Raw genomic sequence first — 20,006 nt, 5'->3', positions numbered from 1 at the left:
AGCTCCGTGGAATCCTAGAAAGTCCTTGGACCTCCCCCACGTGCTGCAGGGGAACATCAGGCTTCATGAAGACTTTCAGTAGGCTTCTGTAGAAGGGCCTTCCGTAGTGCTCCTGTGAGTGCAGAGGTCACGCACGGGAGGGGGGCCAGAGAGGAGGAGTGTGTGAGGGGAACAGGAGCCCTGCTGGAGAAACAGCCAGAGGTTCATCCTAATGCTGGGACTTTTGTTTCCTGATGCCTCAGGGCTTGAAACCCAAGACCACAGAGATTCACAATTGAGACTTGTCTTAGTGGGTAAGACTGGAGCAGGAAAAAGTGCAACGGGCAACAACGTCCTTGCACAGAAAGTGTTTGCTTCCAGTCCTGCAGCAAAATTGGTCACCGTGGTCTGTAAGAAATGAAGCAGCAGGTGGCACGGGAGAGAACTTGTCATCATGGATACACCTGGTGTTTTCAACTCTGAGGTACAGGATGCTGACATGAGGAAGAAGATTGCTCACTGTGTCCTCCTGACCTCCCCAGGGCCTCACGCTCTGCTCCTGGTGGTTCCGCTGGGCTGGTACACGCAGGAAAACCAGAAGGCCATGGAGAAGATTCTGCAAATGTTTGGACCTGAGCTAGGACATACATGATTCTATCATGTATAAGATGAGATGAGTTGGAAGACATCGGTTTCCATAAATTCTTAGAGACACTCCAGACAGCATCCGAGAGCTGGTGCATGAGTTTGGGAATCACTACTGCCTATTCAACAATCGGGCATTAGGAGCTAAGCTGGAGGCCCAGAGAATGTAGCTGCTGGCCCTGGTCCAGCATGTGGTGGTGGAGAACAAAGGAGGCTGCTACACCAAGAAGATGTACCAAAAGGCCGAAGAGGAGATTCAGAAACAAGTCCAAGTGACACAAGAATTTTACAGAGCAGAGCTAGAGAGACAGAAAATGCAGATCAGAGAGGAGTTTGAAGAGAAAATCAGAAAGCTGGAAGATAAACTGAAGCAGCAGAAACAGAGTGAAAGGAAGAAACAGAGTGGGGATTGGCAGAGAAGGAGGCATTCTGTGCTCTAAAGCAGCAAAATGCCAGAGAGGAAGTTGAGAGTAAAAGTGGGATACTTGACGTAATCATGCAAGCATGGAGATGGCTTGCTTTGTTTTCTCACTTCTGTTTAAGGAAGATTGAACAGAATGCAAAGATCTACTTCCTGCATGCTTTCTGGTGGTCTTGCCCCCATGACTCATTCACCAAAGTCAGAGTGCTCTCAGCTGCATCTCCCAGGCTCTCCCGAAGGATGTAATAAAGTTCACTATTAGCAATCTGTAGAGGGTTGGTTGACTTAACAGAGGAAGGACAAATTGTCGATAGGTGGGACTCCAGAGCAGAAAGTATGGATGCTTTCTACCTTGTGAATTTTTCCAAGAAGATGACCCCAAACTTTCTCTGTTTCTCCCTAGTAAAACTTTCTCCTCTAGCTTCTTTCTAGTTTTCTGGATCATCTTCCTCTGTGACTTCTACTCCCTTATTTTTGCCTTCAGGATACAGTGGTCACCTTACACATATGGTTTGTTAGAAAGATTAGTTCTTTGTGTTGAGTAATCTTTAGATGGAGATACTTACAGAATTCTTTCCAGATGATTGGAAATTTGTTTAATTACACTTTTACAGAAGGACTCAAGTTGTTCCTTATCATCTGCCCATTGAAGAACAAAGAGTCATCAGGAAAATAGATCTCTTAGAATTTAACTAAGTGAAATGCCAGAAAGAGTGGATGACAGACAAAGATTCAACACATAAGGAAACAATATTTTCTGTGTTCAGACATCTCCATAGCAGCTCTTTGACCAAATTAAATGCAAAATAGTTGCTGAATTAACCCGTTTTCTCCTTTTCTTATGAAACTAACTGTTGCTACCACAGCTTGATTACTTACTGCTTTGAAGGTCCTCTGCACTCTACTGTGCCCCACCCAGTTGAATTACTTGGTTCTTGTTTTTATAATAAAACTTCTCTGATCTCTCATACTCATAAAGAATCAAAGTCCACTTTTTCTTAGAAAATAACATTATTCCTTCTTCTAAGAACATAGGGATGAGTTTCACTTTTTGGATAAAAGCTTAAGATGATTTGGGAGCTAGTCTTGGTCAACCTTCAAGAGATCTCTCCTTCTTTTTCCTGGAAGATTCCAGCCACATTGCCAACCCCTCTGCCAGTCAACTACCACATTTCCCTTGGATTCATTCATTCAGCACCAATAGAAATCATGTGTAACCAAGATTTCAGAGACCTTTATGGTTTTCCCTGTGCAAAAATTCCCCTTTAAGATATGGACAACAGTAGGAGATGTCTCTATTCCTTTTTACAGGGTACTTCTCACCTAATCATTTCCAGGCTTCCCAAAGCACATTTCCAGGATCCTCATAGTCATATGTGACTTATGTCAACTCTCCTTGCTCTGCCATCTTGAAATTGGCTTTTCCATGCTCCAAGCCATTTTGGCCCAATGGCCATATACCTCTTGCTTATTTTCCCAAAACATATATGAGTTAAGACTGTACGTTTTATTTTGTTATTTTTAAAAGATTTTATTTATTTATTTGACAGAGAGAGAGAGCAAGCACACAAGTGGGGGTGGTGGGGGTGGCAGCAGAGGGAGAAGGAGAAGCAGTTTCCCTGCTGGGAGGGAGCCCAATGCAGGGCTTGACGCCATGACCCTGGGACCATGACCCAAGCCAAAGGCAGCCACTTCACCAACTGAGCCACCCAGGTGCCCTAGACTGTACATTAAAATATATATATTTTAGTTATTTATTTGAGAGAGAGAGAAAGTGGAGGGGGAAGGACAGAAGGAGAGGGAGAAGCAGACTTCCTATTGAGCAAGGAGCCCAATGTGGGGCTCCATTCCAGGACCCTGGGGTCACGACTTGAGCCAAAAGCAGACACTAAATCAACTGAGACACCCAGGAGCCCCTAAACTGTACATTTAATAAATGTTAGCAAAGGCTTGAGGATAAGAGAAGCACAACACAAAGAAGCTTACAATTCCTTTCAAAATCATCACTCAGAGTGAGACAGATTTGATTTTACTCTATAGATGTGGGTGCACTTTGAATCTACTATTTTTATCTCTGGAGTTTCAGCCAAAATCATTACGAATTTAACATCCTATTGTGTTATGACTTTCTGTAAACAAATTGCTAGGTCCGTGATCAAAGAAGTGAGACTGATACAAAGCAAAGGTCAAGCAAAGCTTTATTTTGTGCCAAGCATAGAGAATCAAACCGACCAGTCAGGGCCACCTCTTACAGAGAGGGTAACCCCTCCCAGCCTTACAGACTAACTTTTTTTTTTTAAGATTTTATTTATTTATTTGACAGGCAGAGATCACAAGTAGGCAGGGAGGCAAGTAGAGAGAGAGGAGGAAGCAGGCTCCCCGAAGAGCAGAGAGCTGGATGTGGGGCTTGATCCCAGGACCTTGTGATCATGACCCGAGCAGAAGGCAGAGGCTTAACCTACTGAGCCACCCAGGTGCCCCCAGACTAACTTTTAAAGGGCAAAGGCTATGTGGTTGAGCCTGGCCACACACAGGTGGCCAAGGATATTGTAACACACAGAGAAAGTTGCATAGTCATGCTAGGTCACACACAGTGGCCAATTGAATTACAATTTACCCTATAGTAGATATTTGAACTAGCTTATCACCTTGGTCAGAATTGGCACCCAAAAGGTGCCCAAAAGACGGGGCCCATACTCCTTGGTAGCTAAGGAGACAGTATGTGTGCTCCACTGATTGGATGTCTCCACCTGGCCTGATCCGCCCTTGTATTTGTGCTTTGTTACCTGGGACTGGTCGACCATATTTTACTAGTTTCCTGGACTTGCTTTTAAGTAAGTCCCCTGGTGGGGAAGCAGGGTCAGTTTAAGTTTTACTGTATACACAACAAAATGGCTGTTCAACTGAGATGGAGCTGCTCTGGCTAAATAGGCCTTTACAGTCCCCTCCTTTCTCTGGAGATTAGTTAAATCCTTGACTCTTCTAGCCTCTTTTTAATGGCTGCCAGACTGTTTTTAATGAATCCAGTGTGATTTACCCAGAAACATCATTCCTTTCCTAGGGGTACACAGAGCCCCCCTTTTTCTAGAAATAGCATGTCAAGCCCCAATTGTCTATATTTCCCACCTATACTATAACAATAAGAGCAACAATGAACTCAATGAACTCATTGTTTTTTGAGTCTTAGCTTTAGTCCACAATTGGCGGAGTCCATCTCTGGGGGCATCCTCTTCCTCGGCTCATTTGACGTGACCCACATGAATCTAGACCCTGGTCCCTTCTACTTTTATTGCTGTGGGGTGGTCAGGATGACAGCAAATGGTCCCTTCCAGTGAGGCTCCAAGTTTCCCACTTGGTGGTGGTGTATCCAAACCAAGTCCCTGGGTTGGTAAGGATGTGGTTCCACCTCTGTCTCTGTCTCAGTGTGGGCAGCTCGGATCCCTGCATGGGCTCTTTTTAAGACAGACTGTAATGCCTGCAGTGACTGGAGTACAGACTGATCAGTCATTTCTGCTAGGGCAACCTCTTGTAGCTGAGGGCAGAGCCGGTGGGGGGAATCTCCCAAACATTATTTCAAATGGGGTTACCTTGTTTAAGTAGGGTGTACATCATGCCCTGAGGAGGGCAAGAGGAAGGAGATCCACCCATTCACCGCCAGTCTCCAGAATTAGCTTTGTCAAGGTCTCTTTAAGAGTCCGGTTCATTCTCTCTACTTGCCTGGAACTCTGGGGCCAGTAGGCACAATGTAGTTTCCAATTAGTGTCCACAGCCTTGGCCATTTGTGAACTCACAAATGCAGGGCCGTTGTCTGACCTAACTGTGAGAGGTAGCCCAAACCTCTAGTAGATTTTTGGCCACCACTCCTGCCATCTCATGTTTGGTGGAAAAAGTCTCTACCCAGACTGAAAAGGTATCCACAAAAACTAACATATACTTGTGTCCATACTTTCCCAGTTGTTAAACATCTTTTCTGTTATTCCCACTAACTCAGTCAGATTCTTCCCTTCAAATCCTTTAATTTTCCAAAGTTTCCTCCTTATATCTGGGGCTGACTGACTGGCAAAGGCAAGATCGTCTAAACGAGCTATTGTGCAACTTCTCTGAAGTTTACCTCAAGTTGTCTAGCTTAGGTAAACAAACATTTAAAGACAATCAATTCAAGAATTTAACATCCATAAAGGCATGTTATTAAAACATAATTTTTCTCTCTAAAATAACCCTCATTTCCATAGATAGCCAAATCAGGATTAATTTATTTGAAAAACAAGTCCAGTTTTAACAAACTAGACCTAATTATTTACATAATTACAAATTGGGCCTAATTATTTACATAATATGATCAGCTCAGCAAGAACAGTGAATGATCATATAGAGGTTTTAGAATCTGCTTTGCTGGAACTTCTTATAAGGAATCTCTAGGTTGAACTTTTAGTAGCCTCTCCAGGCCAGAAGCCAAGCCACGTAATTGCCATCAGACATGCCTGCAATACCTGTCTATTTGGGCGAATTCCTCTTCCTGAGGTCCCCAAAGTATCCTGAGGTTCCTGCACCTGCCAGTAAGTGACATTCTTTACTCACCTGGTGAGGCTGCTGGGAACTCTGTAAGCAAGGTACCAGGCCAACAGTTCCAAAGGGCTTTACAGATCCAGGTTTTATAAAGTCAACCTTAGTTCCGTTAAGCTGTCTGGTCATATCTGAGTCTTTTTCAAATATGACATTCCAGTCAAAGCCTTGGTAAAATAACCAGTGTTTCCAATGGTGTCCTGTTACAAGGAGAACAGATTCTTATTGAACTTATGCAAATGACTGATTGCCAAGGAAGAAAGAATACTTTCTGAGACCTTTTGAGTTTCGGAGGGTTCAGATAGAGAGAAAGAAAAAGTTTCCCTAGTCTGGAAGAGCAAACATTACAGAACCAGCAATGTTTAAAATAAGACAAAACATTAAGAGACACAACATTACAATCTTTCAGTTCATCTAGTCCCATGTTACTATTTCTGGTTTAGTCTGAATGCCGCTTTTTTCTTTTTGTTGTCTGTTGTGATGTTTGTGTTTGAAGGAATTCTGAATTCCAGAATTTTGGAAATTCTTACCCATTTCAGTTCCAGAATTTTAACACATCAAAGACCTGTATTTGTCCTGAAAATCTCCCATATGAATTTTCTTTAAGGCGGAATTCATTTTACAAGAGAATTAAAACAATTACAAATGACAAAAACTCAGAATAGATATGGGTAAATATCAAGTGATTACCCTATCAAAACATTAAAACTAGGAAATGTATAGAACCTCTAGAGTAGTTACAGCATTTACCCAAATGTAACCTAAGGTTTATCATTGGTTTTGTAGTACTTCCTGAGTAACTTAGCATTCAGGGAAAAGCTTTATGAGTCAAAGAAATCTCATTTACAATTCTGGGCAGGCAAAGAGAAAACCATTTATATTTTCTTAGAAACATCTCAATCTCTAATGAAGACTAAATATTAACCAATTGTGAACTGTTACAACAGAATTCTTCGAAGGCAAATTTATGAATCAGTTAAGCACAAAATATGTCTACCAGCAGATTTCAAAAGCACAAACCTAGTTCCAGAAACCAACCCTCTAGCATTTTATCCCATTTGGTTTAAAGTTTGAGGTTACCAAAGACTTTGAAAGCTACTTTAACAATTATCCATTAAAACTTTGAGACAGACAATTAGCCATCAGTTTAGTCATCTCTTTGTTAACAGATGTTAACAAATAACACGAGCTTATTTGACCCTCAGTAAACTTTGATTGAAGTTTCACATTTACTGCTGTTAACTCAAAAGACATGTTCATCCTAATTAACCCAACAAACTTAACTTAGTTCAAATACTGATTTACGTTCCACCTGGGCCCACTCCACTTCCAATGTTTACCTGAGACACGGGTGGGAAGATCTGGAGTGGGGGGGTGTTGGGTCCAGGGGTGCTCTTCTTGTTTCCTGACAGTGAAGAGAGAAGGAGCCATGGTGCAGGAAGCACCAGGGATGGTCTAGAGGCCGGTTATGCAGACCACACCCAAGTTGGCGCAGAAACAGAATGGAGAGACAGAAGAACAAAGTGCGACCAGAAGGCAGAGAAAGGGTTTCCAGGTTTAGAGCTCATCAGCTCCAATAGAGGAGCAGACGCCATACTTTCCCGCCAGCAAGGGGGAGGGGCTAGGCAGTCCATGTCGGGCTAGAGAAGGCAAGGAATTTTCCCGAAACAAAGGGAGTTTCAGTAGCTGCTTGGGAATATTTCTTAAAGTCTCTGTCTCGAGTTAGACTAACCACAGTTGGCTCCAGTTATAGCCATTAACACAAGAAATGAGTGAGGGAGAAGCCCCACATCTATTAGGAGGAACAAAGAGATAAAAGTCAGAGTCCCCTTACTCTCTGCTTGCCCCATTCCTTCAAACACAAACATCAAAACAGACAACAAAAAGACAAGACAAAGACAACCACAGACCCAGTGGCCCTTACCTAGAACCTGCCACCAGTGGAGATTTTCTCGGTCCCCTACAAACACTTGCTGGTGGGGATTTTCTCGGTCCCCAGACTGCCTGGGGGACTTGAACCCTGGTGACCACCTAGGGGGACTCGAACCCCCTGACTGCCTAGGGGGACTCAAACTCCATGGCAGGTCCTCTGACCACCTAGGGGGACTTGAACCCCCTGGCAATCTACCAGAGGAGGGATGGGGCATCCCCGTATCCACTCCAGCCCTGGGTAGTGATACTGCGTCCAGTATTTCCCTGGTGGGCTATACCCTGGAACTCTACAACCAGACAGACAGACAGACAGGATCTTGAAGGATGTGATCTCGAGATATTACCTCCGGAGGCTTTTCCCAGAAATTCTGATGCTGGCTCAGTTCTCATTGTTTGATCCTGGATGAGCCCCCAATGTTAGATCCATGGTCAAAGGAGCAAGACTGATACAAAGCAAAGGTCAAGCAAAGCTTTATTTCGTGCCAAGCATTGAGAATCAAACCAACTGGTCAGGGCCGCCTCTTACAGAGAGGGCAACATCTCCCAGCCTTACAGACTAAGTTTTATTTATTTATTTATTTTTAAAGATTTCATTTATTTATTTGACAGACAGAGATCACAAGTAGGCAGAGAGGCAGGCAGAGAGAGAGGAAGGGAAGCAGGCTCCCTGCTGAGCAGAGAGCCTGATGTGGGGCTCGAGGACCCTGGAATCGTGACCTGAGCTGAAAGCAGAGGCTTCAACCCACTGAGCCACCCAGGCACCCCACAGACTAAGTTTTAAGAGGCAAAGTCCGTGTGGTTGAGCCTGGCACACACAGGTGGCCAATGAGATTGTAACACACAGACACACACACATCCGTGTGTGACCAATTGAATTACAATTTACCCTATAGTAGATATTTGAACTAGCTTATCACCTTGGTCAGAATTGGCACCCAAAAGGCGGGGCCCACACTCTTTGGTAGCTTGGGAGACAGTATGTGCGCTCCACTGATTGGATGTCTCCACCTGGCCTGGCCTGCCCTTGTATTTGGGCTCTGTTACCTGGGACTGGTCGACCATATTTTATTAGTTTCCCGGACTTGCTTTTAAGTAAGTCCCCCTGGAGGGGGGGCAGGATCAGTTTACGTTTTACTGCGTAAACAACAAAATGGCTGTTCAACTGAGATGGAGCCGCTCTGGCTAAATAGGCCCTTACAAAATATTTAATGAAAGAGCCACATCTAACTCCTAAGAAAAAGGAAATACAGGTCCATGAGCTGGGAGGCCCAAAGGAAGTACCCTGAGAGCAGTGTTGCCCACTTGTCTCTCAGAGCAGAAGACAGGTAGAGTGTCCTTGATATATACTACGCATTGTGGTTCATCCAGTAGAAGAATGAGACATGTGGTATATTACCATCTCTTGAGGGTTAGGAGTTTGTATCTATCTATTCATCCATTCATAAACATTTCATAAATTGTTTGACTTCAGGGTAGATTTTATACCATAAGAAAACACAGAGAATCTAGAGATAAGTAAAACAAAGTCTCTTTTGAGACTGGCTTCACTCAGCATAAAGATTCTGAAAACCATCAAAGTGGTGTGTGTCCGTAGCTTGTCCTCTTTTATTGCCGACTAGGATTCCATCTGATGGATCCACCACACTTTGTTACTCCTTCTGTTCTTAGCTTTATGTCCCTAATTGATGTCTCTCATCTCATTGCATTGGCTAAAACCTCCACCATGATGTTGAATGGTAGTGGTTGGACACACTTGCTTGGCTCCCAGGATGTCTTCAGTGACTCCCATTGAAGTAAGTGAGATACTCGACCATGGTAGTCTATGATTCGTGTGTGTGTGCGTGTCATTTTCAGCAAGTATTCTCCAGCCACTTTTTTCTTGAGTGAATAGTTATCCTATTATTAATCATGAATAGCTAATAAATTTTGTCAAAAGCTTTCAAAAATAATCTATGGGAATAACAGTTTGATTCTTTTTCCTTCTATCTATTAACAAGGTGAATGGTAATAATAGATTTTCTAATAAGTTGATTTTTCATTTCTGTTCTGTTCTGTCCTCCTCGGTGAAGTGGCCCAGCGGCGTCACCAGCAACACCACGTGCGGTCTGGGCACCCAGAAGGCCACCGCCTCGCAGATGGCCTGCACTGATGCCTCCAGCCTGGCCAGTGGGGACAGGACATTGGGTGTGTCCACCCCCTCGAGCTCCCACAGATGCTGTGCTGGAGGGCAAGGGTCCCCAGGCCTTGCTGATCTTAGACTCAAACTCTCTCCTGCCCAGGATGCTGTTTCCGGTGGTGCTTTGCCCACTGCCCGTGTTCCCCACCTGGAGCAGCCTCAGCGACCATGGGCTCCATGGGTCCTCCCCAGGCCTAGGAGCACCGAGTCAGTGAGGCAAAGCAGCCAGAGCTGGGGTCGGAGCCGAACGGGGTGTGGGTGGAGAGGGGAAGACACGGAGTCTGCACTGGAGACTGCGGGGCTCACGTTCTGTCTTGCTTTTTAAAAGCTTATTATTATTATTCTAAAATACAATATACAATTTGCCATCGAACTCATTTTGAAGCGGGCCACTCAGTGGCGCTCAGGCCATTCACTGTGTTGTGCAGTCATCTGCACTGTGCATCTCAAGTGTGTTTTCATCGTCCCAAATTGTAATTGTATTTGCTTTTCTGTATCTGGCTTACTTCACTCAGCAGAATGTTTCCGGGTTCGTCCGTGTTGCAGCCCGCATCAGAATTCCCTTCCTTTTGAAGGCTGAGGAGTACTCCGTTGCAGGTACAGAGTGCTGTTTGTTTCTTCACGTACATCTGTGAGCAGCTGGGTTGTTTCCACCTTTCACTACGGTGAACGGTGCTGCCGTGAACTTCAGAGCTCACGTCTCTGAGTCCCTGCTCCTGGTTCAGTGGGATCTACCCAGAAGGGAGGTTGCCGGGTAGCGGCATTTGGAAACTCCTTCTCACGGCCTCTCTTCTCACCCAGCTGGGAATGAGCCCAGCACGAATACGGGAGCCTGAGATTTACTGAACATCCCTGATGGAAGGTCCTCCTCAGTAAGAGAAGGAAGGAAAGAAGAACATGGCCTCTGCATCTATGACTTCCCCCTGAGGCAACCGACTGCATCTCCTTCTTCAGCCTTTCCCACTGGGAATGCTGTGAATGCAGGACCACCTCAGCCAGACCCCAGGCTCCAAGCTCAGGGCCATGCTGGGTCCATGTTCTTATGCAACACCTCAAAGACTGGGTTGGACGTTCTCATGCAGCAGAATATCAGAACCGTGAGCTCAGAGAAATGACTAGGAGATGCCAACTGAGTATCGAGAAATCCAGTGTCAGTGGGGCTGAGGGACGGGAAAGGGAGTTCCCTTCTGGCCTTCCAGCTCCCGGACCCAGAGCACAGAAATGCCAAACAGCAGCAGGTTTCCGAGTCTGCTCCCCACCGAAGAGACTGGTGTGTCTCAGCGACAGAGCGTCAAGCCTCCTGAAGGCATCGGCATCGTCTTCCTCTCGCTCTCCTGAGCGGCCACAGGCTTCTCTGCTGCCTTCCATGCTGCGAATGCTGACCCAACGGCTTTGCCTCCCTCCAGCTTCCCCCGGCTGGCTCGAGAGGAATGTGGGTGAGTGGCTGGGAGTGTCAAGGAAGCATGGAGGGTGGTGTTCCTCCCTGCCCTCCTGGCCAACGCGAAGCGGGACAGTGGTAGCAGCTCCCCTCCGGGCCGGCCTGGAGCTGGCGAAGGCCGAGAACTTTAATATATCACTTGGGCTCTGGGGAGGACTTTTCAAGTAACAGTTAACCTTGACCGCTGCAAGAAAACATACATCCGGGCGCCTGGATGGCCCAGTCATTAAGCATCTGCCTTTGGCTCAGGGCATGATCCCAGGGTCCTGGGATGGAACCCAGCATCGGGCTCCCTGCTAGGCAGGAAGCCTGCTTCTCCCTTTCCCCCTCCCCCTTCTTGTTCCCTCTCTTGCTGTGTCTCTCTCTGTCAAATGAATAAATAAAATCTTAGAAAAAAACAAAAAAGAAGAAAAGGAAAATCAGGTGTCAGCACTTATATTGGCAATTTTCTTATGTGGTTTAAGTAAAACGGCACTCTCCTGGTAGCTTAGTCCTGGTGGTTCATGGAATAAAAAAAAAAAAAAAAAAGCATTTGTGTTCAAATATACAATGAATCACAAGTAATTTCTGCTGGCCAGGAAAATGGATGGATTTCCAGCATTCCCAGATCCTATCTCCCCAGGTTGAGCTCTTGGAAGTCCAGCGCCTGACCTGATGCAATAACTCTTAGGGGACAGAGCCTTGTGGGAAAGCAAGCCCAGTTCTGAGGCAGCGGTCGGCCGAGGACATCCTGCTGGTTCCCGTGGTGCTCTGCAACCCATAGGACCCCACGAGCTCTCACACGGGATCCAGCCAAGCACCTGCACAGGGTCTGTTGGCTTCAGAGCCTCAGGCCCGGGTGAGCCTTTGTTCACACTGACTGTTAGCACATCCTTCCCGAGGACAAAAGCCCAGAACGCACAAATCCTTTTCCTTGGGCCTGGCACAGAGATTAATAAAGGGGGCAAGTGGCACTATGTCTCCCCTTCCTTTCACCTGCTCTGCCTGTCAGGGAGCTTTCCTTTGGCTGTGGTCAAGAAGGGCCTTCGATGGCGGCCCAGGGGCTCACATCTCTGACCGGGATGAGCCCCGATGTGGGTCCCAGTGGACCACCTGCCCTCCGAATGTCCCATCCACATCCCTCTCACATTAATTTCTGCTAGAAAGTAGTTTACCTCCTAAAATGTCTCGTCTAGGATCCTGACACAGTGCTCCTTTGGGATTGTCCTCAAAAACATGTCCGTCTTCTTCTTCCTCTGCCTAGAGAAAATCATAATCTGTCTTATTAGTTTTTCAACAGTTTTAACACCTGAGTTTTGCCTTTCTCCTGCCAGAAATATTGGTTTGAGGGGGAGCAGGCTGAAAGAGGAGAGGGAGGTCTGAGGGAATCCCACTTCCTTCGCTCCCCTCTCCCCTGGCCCCAGAACTGTGGTCTCACCTGTCATTCTAAGAGATTTCCTGGAAATGGTGAGCGGCCCTGGCCTCTCGGGAGCAGGTGGCATTTGGACAGACAAGGACCTGGAGCAGTTCTGCGAGGACGGAAAGGAGCAGAGAGCAGAGGCCGCTCTGACCCTGGGTCCTGAGAGCAATGGAAAGATCTGGAGGGCACGGGCAGGAAGTTGTGGCGAGGGGCTGGCATGGCTCGGCGTGGTGAGTCACAGGGATCTTGGACTACAAAGAGCAGTGCAGGCCTGACCTTGGGGAAGCTTCGGCAGTAAGGATTGCGGAAGGCAACGGGTGGGTGGCTGGTTTCCGTGGTGAGGATGACAGGGAGGGGGCCTTCAGCGTGTGGGGCAGAGACCTGCTGGGAGCCAGGGGACCTCAGCGCTCATGTCCAGCCACCATCAGTTCGGACAGTCACACTGCCTGGGCCGTGGTGTCCCCAGGAGTGGGAATGCTGGGCCTGAACTAAGTGTTCCTGTGGTCTCTTCCCCTGGGAGATTCCAACACACTTTATGACATTTTCTAGAGCAACTCCTAGTCCTCCTTGCCAAGTATGGCCATGTCCCTCCAACCAGGAACACAACACACGCTCACATTCACAAACATACAAACACTCACTCACAAACATATACACACAAATGCAACACACACCCACTCACAAACACCACACACACCCACACTCACAATCATGTAAACACACCCTCACAAATATACACACACCCCCACACTCACAAAGGTAACACACGCTGACACAAACACAACACACACTAATACTCACAAACACAACACACATTCAGAAACATACATGCAAAACACAGCACACACCCACACACTCACATAGACACAGAAACACAACACACACCCACACTCACAAACATACAAACACACACTCACAAACATATACAGATACCACCTACACACCTACTCTCAAAGCATACCACACACACATTCACAAATATGTGAACAAATATAAACATACACACAAATGCATACACATAAACTCACATAGACACAAACATAACACACACAGAAACATATAGCACAGCCATACACACACATAAACACACACATACACACAAGCACATCTCACATACTCCCTCCAACGACGCCCAAACACAACACATACTCACACAAACACAACACACACGGAAACATACATACTCGACACATACACAGAAACAACACATACAAGCACAGACACAACACACACGTACACAGACACACTCCCCTACACACTCAGACTCACTGTTGGGGTCCATTATCAAAGGAACGAGACTGAGACAAGGTGAAAGTTATTCAAAGCTTTATTTTATGCCAAGCATGAGAAGTCAGACTGACCGGCCAGGGCCGGCTCCGAAGAGAGCGACCCGTCCCCATCTTACAGGCCACCTTTTATTGGGCAAAACTGCAACCCGTACCTCGGTATCTCAACCCACCGGGTTTGTGTGTCTCTTGCTGACTGGCTTGTTCCATCCGGTCTGGTGACTTGTTATTCAAGATACCCCGGTATCAGGAACCGTTACACACAGTACTTCCCGGGAAGGCTTAGTCAGCTAACATACTCAGTGTGAATAATAAGGTGGTCGTCCTTCCCAAGGTGGAGTCCTTTAGGTTTGGGCAAGACCTTCTCACTGTGACCAACAGTACTTCGTACGGATCGGATGTCTCCGTCTGGCCTGACTCGTCCTTGTATTCCAGGCTCCGTTATCAGGAACTCGCTTATCAGGACTACATTTTACTGGTTTCCCGGACTTGTTTCTAAGTAAGTTTCTCTGGGCGGAGGGGGCAGGGTCCATTTACGTTTACTGCACAGACAGCAAAATGCCTGTTTAACCGAGATGGGGTCGCTCTGGCTACACAGGCCCTTACCCTCACCACTCTGTCAGCTGTTGGGCAAGAGGAACGGCAGTGTTTTCTGTCTCCTGGGGTCACGTGCTCTTGTGAATTCTTTGTTTTTCCCTTTGGGGCAGACCCATCCTGCACTTCTGGGGCTCTTGAATGGAGGAGGTAGAGGAGAGTGTCCATGGCATATGAACAGAGGAGGGACATGGCTTCTGTTGTTCAGCAAAATGGGACGAGAAAGCTCAGCTCCAGAATTGCCCTTGAACGAGCGGCAGTGGCTATGGGGGAGGAGCAGGAGGGGAACAGGACACCCCGGCTGGGCTCTCCTCAGTCAGAAGACCTGCCCTTCGCTTTTTCTCTGCAGCTGTGGTAGCATGAACAGGAAAAACAAGAAACCAGTGTTGTTATTATTTTGATCCTGAAGGAGGACAACGAGATCTCAGAGGCTTAGAAAGAAGCAGCAGATCCTGAGGAAATTTTGTGCCAGGGGCGGGATTTCGTACGGATCTCCATTTTGAGCGAGTTCCCGCTTCCTACAGATCCCCCAGATCTTTCACCATCGTGGCAGATACCTGTTGTCTCCTCCTCCCTCCTTAATTCCAGCTTCCTTTAAGGATTTTCTCTCAGGACATGGACTGGAACAGAAGCACTTGTCCTTCCTGGGTCCTGAGCTGCCCCTGTCCTCAGACTGGAGTTTCCCCAGCAGCTCCCCTGGGCCTCCAGCCCCTGGTGCCGTGGGCCTTGGGACTTGTCAGCTGCACAACAGTTGAGCCAATCCCTTAGAATAAATCATGTAGGGGCGCCTGGGTGGCTCAGTGGGTTAAGCCTCTGCCTTTGGCTCAGGTCATGATCTCAGGGTCCTGGGATTGAGCCCCAAATCGGGCTCTCTGCTCAGTGGGGAGCCTGCTTCCCCCTCTCTCTCTCTGCCTGCCTCTCTGCCTACTTGTGATCTCTCTCTGTGTCTGTCAAATAAATAAATAAAATCTTTTAAAAAATCACGTAGCCAATTCTTTATAATAAAACTCTTTATGTATGTGTACACACACACACACACACACATGTCTAACAATCCCAAAATCTGAGTCTTATCTGAGTCTGGTTTGCTCTGTGTGTCCAGACTGTCCTTCTTGCTTCTCAGCACGCCTTGTACCGACGTGCTGGAACTGACGTGCCAAGCTGGACGCGACCTACGGGCATCCGGAAGCGAGGTAGTGAGGGCTGCAGCAGGAGCGTGTGTGTTCATCTGTCTGGGAGCTGGGCTGTTCTCATGTTGGCTGCAGCGGTAAGTGCAGGCGGTTTCCTCCAGGACTCCTGTCTCATTTCGCTGTTGTTTGTGGGTTTCCCTAAGAAGCCCTTCTTAAATAGAGTTTGTGCCTTGCTGGTCTTTTGGCTTTAAGTCACTGTTTTTACACCAAAGTCCTGTCGGTGTGGCAGCAGGAATGGGTGGGGGAAACAAGATCTTGAAATTAAATCACCCTCTCTTAGTGGGTCTGTGACGGGCTGGGATCATCCAATTTACCGAGCTTTCCCTCCCCCCATCCCCGCTTTGGATGAAATGGATGATCTGGTCACTTCCCACCTGTTTCTCCCCATTTGATTCCAGCCTCTGCTCTGGTCTTGGTGGACTTCCTTTATTTATTTACTTGAAGGTCTCATCCCATTTTTGTTCTCAGAAGCTGCTGTGACGAGCTGGAACCAAGATGCTTCTCTGGGAAGGTGCTCTATTAATAAAAAGATTTGACTACGTATTTTGGAGGTTTAATGGAGATTTGGAGGTTTAAAATGTTCATCATTAACACCATTATCAATGTTTAAAGGAAATATACACGAAAACCATAAAAGACAAATAAATTGCATGTACAAAAACATAAGGTGGATGTAAAATTATTGTTATTTGTAAATGCTATGATTTTATATCTGGAAAAATCAAAAGACTAAACCAAGGGGCACCTGGTGGCTTGGTCAGTTAAGCATCCAACTCTTGATTTCAGGTCAAGTCATGATCTCAGGGTCCTGGGATTGAGCCCCACATCGGGCTCTGTGCTCCTGCTGGAGTCGGCTTGAGATTTTCTTTCTCCCTCTCCCCCTGCCACTTCTCCTGCTCTCTCTCTCTCTCTCTCCCTCTCTCTCTCTCTCTCTCTCTCACACACACACACACACACACACATTCTCTTTAAAATAAATAAATAAATCTTAAAAGAAGGAAAAAAAACCAATAAGCTCCTATAAGTGATCAGACAACCTGATAAATTAATGAATGCTATTTAAATAAAAACCGTAAGAACTGACTAACTTACAAAACTAACATACAAACAATAACTAATTAGACATAATTTGTGATGTAAAGGATCACAATCCTTCCCAGCAACAACAAAAAATAAAATGCCTACGAATCGACTTGAAAATTTTGCAAACATTCTGTATAAAGGAAACTTCTGGGGCTATGGAGCAAATAGAACTCTCACGTGACGTCTGGTGAAAATGTAAATTGGTAGAACCCCTTTGGGAAAGTCTATCGTACCCAGGAAACCCAAATATTACACATAGTCAGTACTGAGCTAGCCTCCTCAGAGGGACACATGCAGCAGACATATGTGCTTCCTTTCCATGCAAGGAAATGTCTGTGATATTTATAGTGGTGGTATCCAGAATAGCACAAAAACTGGAAACAACGTTAGTGCCCACCAAGGGGCAAGTGTTCTCCCAAAGAAAGAAAGAAGGAAAAATGGTAACTGTGTGAGGAGGTGGATATGTTAATTAGTTTGATTGTGGTGACTATTTCTCAGTGTATGCCTATATCAAATCATCAAGTTGTGTACGTTGAACAGATACATTTTTATTTGCCAATTTTTAAAATCTGTCAATATATGATTTTTATTTTTCAAAGTTATACCTCAATATAATTGGATATATTGCTGGAAACATAGCTGGAAAATAAAGTAGAAGACAGACCATACACTTAACGTAATTCCTATCAAAATACCACCAACTTTTCCAGAGTTGGAACGGATAATGTTAAAATTTTTATGGAACCAGAAAAGACCCCAAATACCAAAAAAGAATTTTGAAAAAGAAAACCAAAGCTTGTGGCATCACCACTTCAACCTCCTGCACAAAGTTGTGATCATCCAGACGGTATGACACTGGCCCAAAAACAGACACGTAGATCGGTGGAACAGAGTAGAGAGCCCAGAAACGAACTCACAACTGTATGATCAATAAATCTTTGACAAAGCAGGAAAGAATATCCAATGAAAAAAAGACAGCCTCTTCAAGAACAGGGTTCTCCCCTACATGCTGATGTTCAGGGTAAGGCAGGGCCATGACCTTTCCATTGTCATGTCACCCGCTCTTTGGGCCTGGCCTGACCCTCCATAGGTAGTCACACCTGTTTGATAAATGAAAGAAGGAAGGAAGGAAGGATAGAGTTGCATTTGGGACTCTTTCAGGCAAGAATGGGAGGATGGAAGGTGGCAAGAGATGACAAAAATGCCTATGGTCAGAATGTGCTCGTGGTATGTACCTGGCCCCAGGTGTCAGCTCTGGGGAACAAGGGGAAGGACCAACGCAAGACTGAATGGACAGGAATCCCAGAGGCGTCTCCATGCTGGGGGGAGACAGCAAGAGCCCTGATTTGCCTCTGCGCCTGCCCTACGGAGAGATAGTCAGTGCTTTGACCAGTCTGTGCCTCCACACCCCAAGGGTAAACTGAGGATAAGAAATCTACTTTCACCCCCACAGACTAGGAGGTGGAAGGAATGAGATCATAAACTAGAGGGAACACGGATTCCCTCTAGTTTGCTAGAGAACAAGGATTGGGGCTTAGCAGGTATCTTCCAGCAGCAGGTGTAAGAGAAGGAGGAGGGGAAGGCGAAAGGCAGGAGGAAGGGTTATCGCTGAGCGACTGGGAGAATCAGCTGTCACCTCTCCCCTCCCTGCAGAGGAGGTTTAACACTCAGATGAAGCAGCTTCCCTGAGTCACTCAGCCAGCAAAGCTGGGGCTGTGATTCCAGCCCAGGGTGGCCGGGCCTCCAGGAAACCCTTCACTCGAAGGCCTCGCGTTCCCTCCGGCCTCTCCCCGCTGGGGCTGCATCCGGAGAAGCATCCCAGGGGCCAGGGCAGGTGCACGGCATGGATGCCAGAGACTGTGTCAGCAGAAGCCAAGGCCTGCCATCGTCGACGGGTGCCCTCCAGAGAGAGGCGCAAAACGGCTGGAGCGGGTACCGGTGCATGTGCTGCAGCCGAAGACAAGAGAGACGGGGAGAGACAGACGCCCCGGAGTGGAACAAGCTCAGACCGGAGCCCCGAGGAAAGGCTCAGCTGGAGAAGCAGAAGCCCAAGGCCTGGCGCTCTCCTGTGCTCCACCGGCACCCCTGAGGCCCGGGGGAGCGGGAGGCGGGCTCCGCCCTCTGCTCTGAGGGCTCCGAGGGTGGCAGCCCACGCCTACTCTGTCCTCACGGGTCCCCAGGACTGGGACACGCGCCGCCCGCGCACGAGCCCCGCCTCGGGCTCATCCTGGCCGGCAAGACCGGTGCGGGCAAGAGCGCCACCGGCAGCAGCATCCTGGGCCACACGCGCTTCCCGTCCAGGCTCGCGGCCACCGCGGTGACTGTGGCCTGCGCCCTGGGGAGCCGCCGCTGGGGCCGCTGGCGCCCGGAGGTCACCAACACCTCGGACCTGTTCGGCGTCAAAGGCGGCCGCGCCGACCCCGACTGCACGGAGCGCGGCCGCTGCCACCTGCTGTCGGCGTCGGGCCGCACGCGCTGCTGCTGGTCCCCGCGCCGGGCCGCTTCCCCGCCTGCGGTGCGCAGCGTCCGCCAGCTGTTCCAGACCCGCGTACTGGCGCCGGCGGTCGTTGTCTTCACCCGCCGCGAGGACCTGGAGGGGGCGTCGCTGCACAACTATGTTGTGCCCCGGGCGCGGGTGGACGAGCTGCTGGCGCGGGTGGAGCAGCTGGCGCGGGAGCCCCCGGGCGCGCCCTTCACCAACGTCGTGTACCGCCTGGCGGGGACCCTCGCCACGCGTCCCCTGACGACAGGCTGAGGCAGGGGGCCAAGCAGCTGGCGAGCGGCCCCGGGGGGCGGGAGCGGGGGCGGCGCCAGCTGGAGAGGGCGCGGCGCAGGCGGCTGGGGGCGCTCCTGCTGCTGGGGGACCAAAGGCCTTGCGGGAGGTCAGTCCCCACTTGACACGGGCCAAGGTCCCAAGAACTGATGAGCACTTCACCGCTGGGGATGTGTACCTTCAGGGTCCACAGGCTCTTCTGTCCTCCTTCCTTCGCCGTAATTACCAAAGCAGAATCCTGCCAGGGCCAGGCCAGTCTCCCGCAAAACCGTCCCCAGGGACGTGGCCCTCCCTGCGCTCTTTCACCGAAGCCAGACATCCAGCGCTGCCTTCCTCTGTTTTCCCTGAGCTTAGGCTGCCCTTCCCCGTCATGGCATTGTCTTCGCTCCTGTCTTTGCCCTCATGTGTCCTGGACTCCCCCACGGCCCCAGGGGGAGCAGCCGACACAGCAGAGCCTCAGTCCAACTCCTTTACTTGAGTTGAATCTGAGTTGAATAAATAAATATACGAAACCATCACATTGTGTT

The 20,006-nt window shown here is 48.0% G+C and overlaps 1 pseudogene; it reads left to right on the top strand.

The window, feature by feature from the left end:
- Window positions 1-211: 211 nt before the first annotated feature.
- LOC122905478 lies at window positions 212-19,461 on the top strand (annotated as a pseudogene).
- Window positions 19,462-20,006: the final 545 nt, after the last annotated feature.

This window comes from Neovison vison, chromosome 4 (genome assembly GCF_020171115.1).
Source record: "Neovison vison isolate M4711 chromosome 4, ASM_NN_V1, whole genome shotgun sequence".
In the NCBI taxonomy this organism is placed as follows: Eukaryota; Metazoa; Chordata; class Mammalia; order Carnivora; family Mustelidae; genus Neogale; species Neogale vison.
The sequence above is the reverse complement of the archived record's forward strand: the minus strand, read 5'-3'. Positions and strand labels throughout refer to the sequence as shown.